The sequence below is a fragment of the Sinocyclocheilus grahami genome, unplaced genomic scaffold (genome assembly GCF_001515645.1).
Source record: "Sinocyclocheilus grahami isolate Dianchi unplaced genomic scaffold, SAMN03320097.WGS_v1.1 scaffold894.1, whole genome shotgun sequence".
NCBI lineage: Eukaryota > Metazoa > Chordata > Actinopteri > Cypriniformes > Cyprinidae > Sinocyclocheilus > Sinocyclocheilus grahami.
The window spans coordinates 100,461-108,381 of record NW_015506073.1 but is presented as its reverse complement, the minus strand read 5'-3'; the positions used below and the strand labels follow the sequence as shown (position 1 = coordinate 108,381).

Sequence of the window (7,921 nt, the reverse complement as noted above, 5' to 3'; positions counted from 1 at the left end):
ATGGCGATGACCCTGTCATCACGTCCCTTCACCTGGGTAAACTAGTGAGTCAGGAGCAGCTCTGCTGGGGAACGAGAGACAAAAGACAACATATGGAGCCGCATCCACCGACAACAACAGCAGAAATCACACGGGCATTCACATACAGACATCATCTGAGCAGATAGAACGATAGACAGACAGACAGACAGACAGATAGATAGATAGATAGATAGATAGATAGATAGATAGATAGATAGATAGATAGATAGATAGATGCATGGATGGATGGATAGATAGATGTGGGTGGACGTTTAGATGGATAGATAGACTGATATAGATGGATGCATTGAAGATAGATAATGGGTTAGATAGATTAATGTAAATATAGATGTATGGATGGATAAATGGATGGCTAGATAGACTGATGTAGATATGGATGGATGTATAAATAGTTGAATATAAATGGATAGATTGATGTAGAGATGGATGGACGTATGGATGGATAGATATTTTAATAGATAGATTGATGTAGATATAGATAGATGATGGATGGATAGTTGGTTAGATGGATAGAGAGATTGATGTAGGGATGGATGATGGATAGATAGTTGGTTAGACTGATGTAGATATAGATGGATGCATAAATAGTTGAATAGATAAATGGATAGATTGATGTAGGGATGGATGGATGGAGATATAGATTGAAAGATGGACAGATGGATGGATAGTTGGTTAGATATAGATGGATGATGGAAGGACGGATAGTTGGTTAGAGAGATGGACAGACTGATGTATAGATGGATAGATAGTTGGTTAGACAGATTGATGCAGGGATGGATGGATGGATAGATAGTTGGTTAGATAGATTGATGTAGATATAGATGGAGGATGGATGGATAGTTCGTTAGAGGGATGGACAGATTGATGTAGGGATGGACGTATGGATGGATAGAGAATTAGTTAGATTGATGCAGATATAGATAGATGGATAGATGGATAGATAGATAGATAGATAGATAGATAGATAGATAGATAGATAGATAGATAGATAGATAGATAGATAGATAGATAGATAGATAGATAGTGAGCAATCCTTGCATTCATCTCATTTATGATCTGGCGGAGCTCCAGTGAACATCTGGAATGACATCGATGCGTCAGGAGAAATGAGCAACAATGATGAGTGTGTGAATGTGCTGCATATATACGCCGTCATGGACTCTAGATTACAGTGGAAACTCAGTGTCATGACCCGCAGGCATCTGAATGACGCACTGAATCTGAGATGATTTATGTGCAGTACCTGCTTGTAAAAGAGCCGTGACTGAACACTACCATATATACACCTAAGCTAACAGAGAGCTGCAGGTAAGACACTATGAGAGGATCTGTCTATAAACGGACAACTATCTCATGCAAAACTTTTTAAATAACACTTTTTCAGATTTTTCTCAGGTCTTTTCACATGGAGGGGCCTGCCGTTGTCCTGTTATTACTGTGTTTTAATAGTTCAGTCAGGTTCATTAGCGCTCAGACAACAGACAAATCTTCTGATGAGGCAAAGAATATCTCATGGAAACTACTGAACACCACAGCAAACAAAACCCCGATGTGCTCTGGACCAGCACGGATCAAAGACGCCTTCAAGTACATCAACAGCATTGTCTCATGTTTCGTATTCCTTTTTCGGGATGGTAGGAATTGTGACTCTCCTCAGAATAATCAAAGAACACAAATGCATGAGAAACGGACCCAATATTCTCATCGGCTTTCTGGCTTTAGGTGACATTTTGCACATCTTGATTGGTATACTATCAATATTTATAAGGTAACTTTGCTGAATTGTTTTGTGCATTAAAAGCTTTGGAAACAGGATGATATATAATTCATTTGTTGTGTTTTGCAGCTGCTGGCGGTGGACTGGCCGTTTGGTGTCCTGCTCTGTAAACTGGTGCCATTTATTCAGAAAACCTCTGTTGGGATAACAGTACTGAGCCTGTGCACTCGGAGCATAGACAGGCAAGAGTGTTTAGTTACTTTTTACTGTATACAGCAAGGCTGTTACCGTGTCTTGAACATTGAGATAGATTTTTTTAGTTGAGGGGAGATGCTGTCACAATTGTAATGGTCCTTTTATTTAAAGAAACTAAAGAGAATTTAAGGGGAATTAAGAAATTAATCATATTAATAAATTTTCTTGTCTCACATACAGTATTTAATTAGAAATATAGGCTATTTTCTATTAAAGCCAATTTCTATGGATGCCTGTTTCAACCACGGAATAAAAAAATAAAGGCAATTGCGAATTTTTATAATTCAGAAAAATTCTTTTTTTCCTCGCAATTGTGAATTTATACCTTATTCCATTTCCAACTTTTATTCTCAGAATCGCAAAAAAAAGTCAGAATTGTGAGATATAAACTTAGAATTGCAAGAAAAAGTCAGAATTATCTTTATTTGTTTGTATTTAATTGTTATATATATATTAAATTTGTATTCCGTGGCAAGTAAAAAAGGTAATTAGAGTTTTTATCACACAATCCTGACTTTTCTTCTTGCAGTTCTGATAATGAAAGTCAGAATTGCGAGATATAAACTCATAATTTTGAGTGATAAAGTCAGAATTCTTGCATGTTTTTTCCCTCTGAAATCTGAATTTACACCTCGCATTTTTTTTATTTACGCCATAGAATAAAATGTAAAAAAATATAATTGTGACTTTTTTCTTCTCACAATTCTAACTTTTGTTCTTGCAAATGTAAGTTTATATTTTACAATTTAGACTTTTCTCACAACTTTGAGTTTATATATCGCAATTCTGAGAATCTCAAAAATGTCTCAGAATTGCAGTTACCTTTATATATATATATTTATCCTGTCGTGGAAACAAGCTTCCATAATTTTCAGTTTGCAACCTCACAATTTGACCAAAACCGACTGGATTACCTGGCACTTACATTTCTGTCATAAAACAGCTGTCAAATATTGAATAATTACCTAACATCTTATCTCACACATTCACTGCTAAAATTGAAGCATCTTGCTGAAATTCACACTAGTCTTCTGTGAACGAAAGCCCCGCCTCCTTTGATTTGATTGGTCATCTCCAACATTTTGACATTGATGAGTGCTGTTAAACTGCTGAAGCAGACCAGCCAAATAAATAAATTCTGAAAATTGTTTTGTAATCCTTTAACAACACAGTAATGTAGTGCAGCAGAACTGCATCAATGGGATCCAATGTTGTCCTTAAGTGATTATTTAAAACTAAAGGAGAAATGTTTGTTGTTCCGAAGGTACCGAGTCGTCGCATCCAGGAATCGTATCAAAGGTCTCGGGTTTCCCAAGTGTACTGCTATCAAACTATCTTTAATATGAACGATATCAACATTACTGGCTGTTCTGAAGGCCGTCGCATTTGATTTGATTGTGATGGATTACAGAGGTGAGCATCTGCGGATATGCCTCCTCCATCCTGTACAGTCCACTCCATTCATGCAGGTAAACTGAAAAATACTGCAACAAAAGACTACAGAAATATACGGAGGATGGGAGGAAAAATGCTTTTTGCATTCCCCCAATTAGCACAATACCATAAAAGTGCACAAGACACAGACGCAGATGGATAATTTCCAAAATGACCAACGCAATCTACTAAGAGCAGCACAAATTAGCGTAGAGTAGGATCCCATACGTTCCTCTGAGAAATTTTGCGTTCGCCCACAAAACTGCATTTTCTTTCAAAACTTTCGCGTTCTTTTACAAAAAGTATTTTTGCTCCCCTAGAAACTTTGCGTTTACCTGTAAAACTTTTGCGTTCTCTCACAAAACATTTACATTCTCTTGCAAAACTATAGCATTCCTATGTAAAACTTTGCATTTGCTCTGAAAACTTTGCCTTTGCTCGCTATACTTTGTGTTTGCTTGTAAAATGTTTGCGTTTTATCGCTAAAGTATTGCGTTCCCCTGCTAACTTTGCATTTGTTCGTGAAACTTTGCATTCATTCGGAATTTTTGCGTTCTCTCTGAAGTGTTACATTCCTGAGAAACTTTGCATTTACTTGTAAAACTTTTGCATTTTTTAGCAAAGCAATAGCCTTCCTCCGAGAAACTTTGCGTTCACAAAAGTTCACAAAGCATTTGCTTGCGAAACTTTGGGTTCGCTTATAAAACTTTGCATTTGCTCGCTATACTTTGTGTTTCCTTGTAAAACGTTTGCGTTTTATCGCTAAAGTATTGCGTTTCTCTGATAAACTTTGCATTCTCTCACAAAACATTTACGTTCTCTTGCAAAACTATACTGTAGCGTTCGTCCAAGAAAGTTTGTATTCACTCATAAAGCTTTGTATTTGCTTGCAAATTTTTGCATTTGCTCACAATACTTTGTGCTCGCTTGAAAAACTTTTGCGTTCTCAGCAAAAGTATTACACTCCCTGAGAAACTTTGCGTTCGGTCTTAAAATTTTGCACTCTCTTGCAAAACTGTAGCATTCCTACGAAAAACTGTAGCATTTGCTCTGAAAACTTTGCCTTTGCTCGTGACACAACAGCATTAAAATAAAACAAATTTCTTCCATCTAATTTTTATTTGACCATCACCATGTCCCTTTAGGTCAGGGGTCCCCAAACTACGGCCCGTGGGCCGAATGTGGCCCATCCCCACATTTGGACCGGCCCTCTGAACAATGCCAGAGACATATTTTGAAAAATGTATTTTAAATATACGGTTTCACTTATATCATGTCTATATTTGATCATAAATATTGGCTTTCAGACTAAAATTTCCCTTAGTTATTAACGTAGCCTAATTATTTGTTAAATTCACCTACCAACAGTATGGTACGTTCAACATAACGTACCATCGTGATCGAACAGGTGATGCGCGAACCAGCAAAAAAATTCAAAGAGATGACAAAATGGCCGAACGGTTGGGAAAGAGAAAGGTTGATTCAGAATGCATGGTATTTAACCAAAAGTGGACAAGTGATTATTTTTTGTTCAGTGCAAAGAAGTGGATGTTTGTCTCATCTGTCATAGTGTCTGTGTTCAAAGAATACAATCTGCGCCGACACTATGAAACCCGCCACAGAGAAAAGTATGCTAGCTTGCAAGGCCAAATGAGAGAGCTAAAAAGTGTACTATCAGCTCAGCAGAAGACATTTGTTAGCCAAACCCAGCTGAACCAGTCATCCATTCGAGCTGATTGCAACCAGCGGTAGGGCATTCAGTGACGGCGAGTTCGTCAAGAAATGTATGAATGCTGTTGCTGAGGAGGTGTCCCCCGATAATAAAGATGTCTTAAATGCGGTGAGTCTGTCTGTAAGTACAGTCACCAGACGAATTGAAGAAATGGGGGATAATGTAGACTGGTCTAAGCTGGCCAGCATCAGTACTGACAGGGCTCCTAGTATGGTTGGCGCGTCGAGGGGGCTTATAGGACGCATGAATAAAGAAATGGAGGAAAGAGGTCTAACCCCACCGTTACGAGTCCACTGCCTGATTCACCAGCAAGCACTCTGCTGCAAAGTTCTGAAGTGGGAATCAGTCATGAAGGTGGTGGTGTCATGCATAAACTTCACCAGAGCAAACAGACTTAAACACCGGCAATTCCAAGCCTTTCTCGCCGAGCTAGAGTCTGCTCACGGAGATGTGCTTTACCACACTGAAGTCCGATGGTTAAGCCGGGGCAGAGTTTTGAGGCGTTTTTATGAGCTGCTACCCGAAATCAACGCCTTTCTTCTGACAAAGGACAAAACTGTCCCAGAACTGATCGACGCAGAATGGAAATGGGACCTTGGCTTTTTAACAGATGTGACAGAAAGGTTGAACGGCCTCAACTTGCAGCTCCAAGGCAAGGGGAAACTAATATGTGACATGTATTCCCACATAAAAGCATTTGAGGTGAAACTAGCACTGCTTGTGGGACAAGTGCAAAAGCAAGACTTCACTCTTCTCCCCGTTACCCAAAGTCTCTCAGCTGAGAAACAGTGGCTCCATTCCCAGCTGAAAAGTCCGTGGAAGCGCTGGAAATGCCGATGGCGGAGTTTGACGTGCGATTCCGTGAGCTACATGTCCACTCTAAAGAAATCCGCCTTTTCTTTGCTGCCGACATTGATGAAGCCCTGCCTTCTTATCAGTTTGAGTTGGCTGAGTTACAGAGCTGTGATGTTCTGAAAGGCGCATTTAAGCCCAACGGTCTCCTTGAATTCTAAGCTGCCCTCCCTATCGAGACATACCCAAACATCAAAAGACATGCAATGAAGATGTCTATATGTCTCTTGAAAAGTAATCATTTGTCTGTACGGTGCATAACAAAATAAACTATTCTAACATTAGGAGGCATAATAAATACATTTAAAATCATAATAAAATCTCCACAAAAATACTAGTAGTCACTCCGGCCCCTGTATTTTTCTGTTACAAACTGATCTGGCCCCCCCATTAAAGAAAGGGAAAATTATGTGGCCCTTGCAGAAAAAAGTTTGGGGACCACTGCTTTAGGTGCTCCATAATAATAGTTAAAGGAATATTTCACCAAAAAATTTACTTTATATACCTAACAAGAGCATTTCTGAAGGTTTTTCACACAGCTCTTTTCTGTAAAACAACTTCGGGAAATATTCTCTTTTTATGTTCCTCAAAGTGTGGATTTGAAGTGAATAAATAATCACAATTTCAACTATTTATATAGTTGTGTAGTCAGGTGGACTACATGCAATAAAATCATCAATACAAATAATAAAGCTCTGCATATTGCATGTCACGAGAAGCAGTGATTCACTATGATGTCTGTGAGGAACTTTTGATATAGACAGCAGTGGCTGCAATGAAAGAGTGATTTCCTCATCAAACAGCTCGTGGTTTGAGCTCAGATCTGCTCGAGAGTCTAATGATGACATGCTTCATTTGAAATAATGTCAAGTTCATCAGGAACTCTCTTTTTTTCTCGTTCTAGTTTTATAAAATGGCCAAAGACTAGTGGCTCTTTGGGTTTTATTTCATTGTGCCGCTGCCATGCACCGCCGTCTTTTACTCGCTGACGAATTTTAAGCAGAAGTGTTAAGAAGTTGGACAAACACATAAAGCAGGTAAATCTGGACCTGGGATTTGGAAAGCTGTTCCAGTTTATGAATATCTGAATCATCAGAATGACATAAAACCATCAGAGAAACAAACCTGACTTAAAGGATTATAAGATATCTGATATTCTCTGACCATATCTGCTGCTGTCTGTCAGGTCCTGTAATATATTAATATGACTTATATTTTTTAAACATTTTCTATTTACCTTTATTTTATTTCAGTTTTAGTTTTTGTAATTTTAGTGCTTCAACTTATATTTCAGTTCACTTCAGCATTTCTAAATTTCTTTGTGACATGTATGGTTTTTTATTATTTCAGGTTTATTTCAACTAACAAAAATGATTTTTCATAGTTTTAGTTTTAGTTAAAAATGACAACATTAGTATAATTTTATTTTTATATAATATATTTATTTAGAATTTTAAATATTTTTAGTTTTAATGAAAAATAACACTGGTATAAATCACAAAAATGAAAGATTTTATTTTATATTATTTATTTCAATTTTAAATAGTTTTATTGAACAATAACAGTGGTATAAATCACAAAACAAAAATAAAATATTATTTACTAAAAATAAATAACACTGGTATAAATCGTAAAAAAAAAATAATAATATATATATATATATATATATATATATGTGTGTGTGTGTGTGTGTATACATTTTTAGATATTTATTTGATAGTTATATATTTTATGTATTTATAACATGATATTGTCCTCTTACATATCAATGCTTTTTGTTAGTTAAATACTTTTTATAAACAAGTATAACTGTAAACTTAATTACTTTCAGTGACGAGTAACTTTGACAGTATCTTCCTCAGCGCTGGATATTGTTTCGTCTCTTTGTC

General features: G+C 36.9%; 1 pseudogene; it reads left to right on the top strand.

Moving 5' to 3' along the window:
- On the top strand, positions 1–7,044 carry LOC107563876 (endothelin B receptor-like; annotated as a pseudogene).
- Positions 7,045–7,921: the final 877 nt, after the last annotated feature.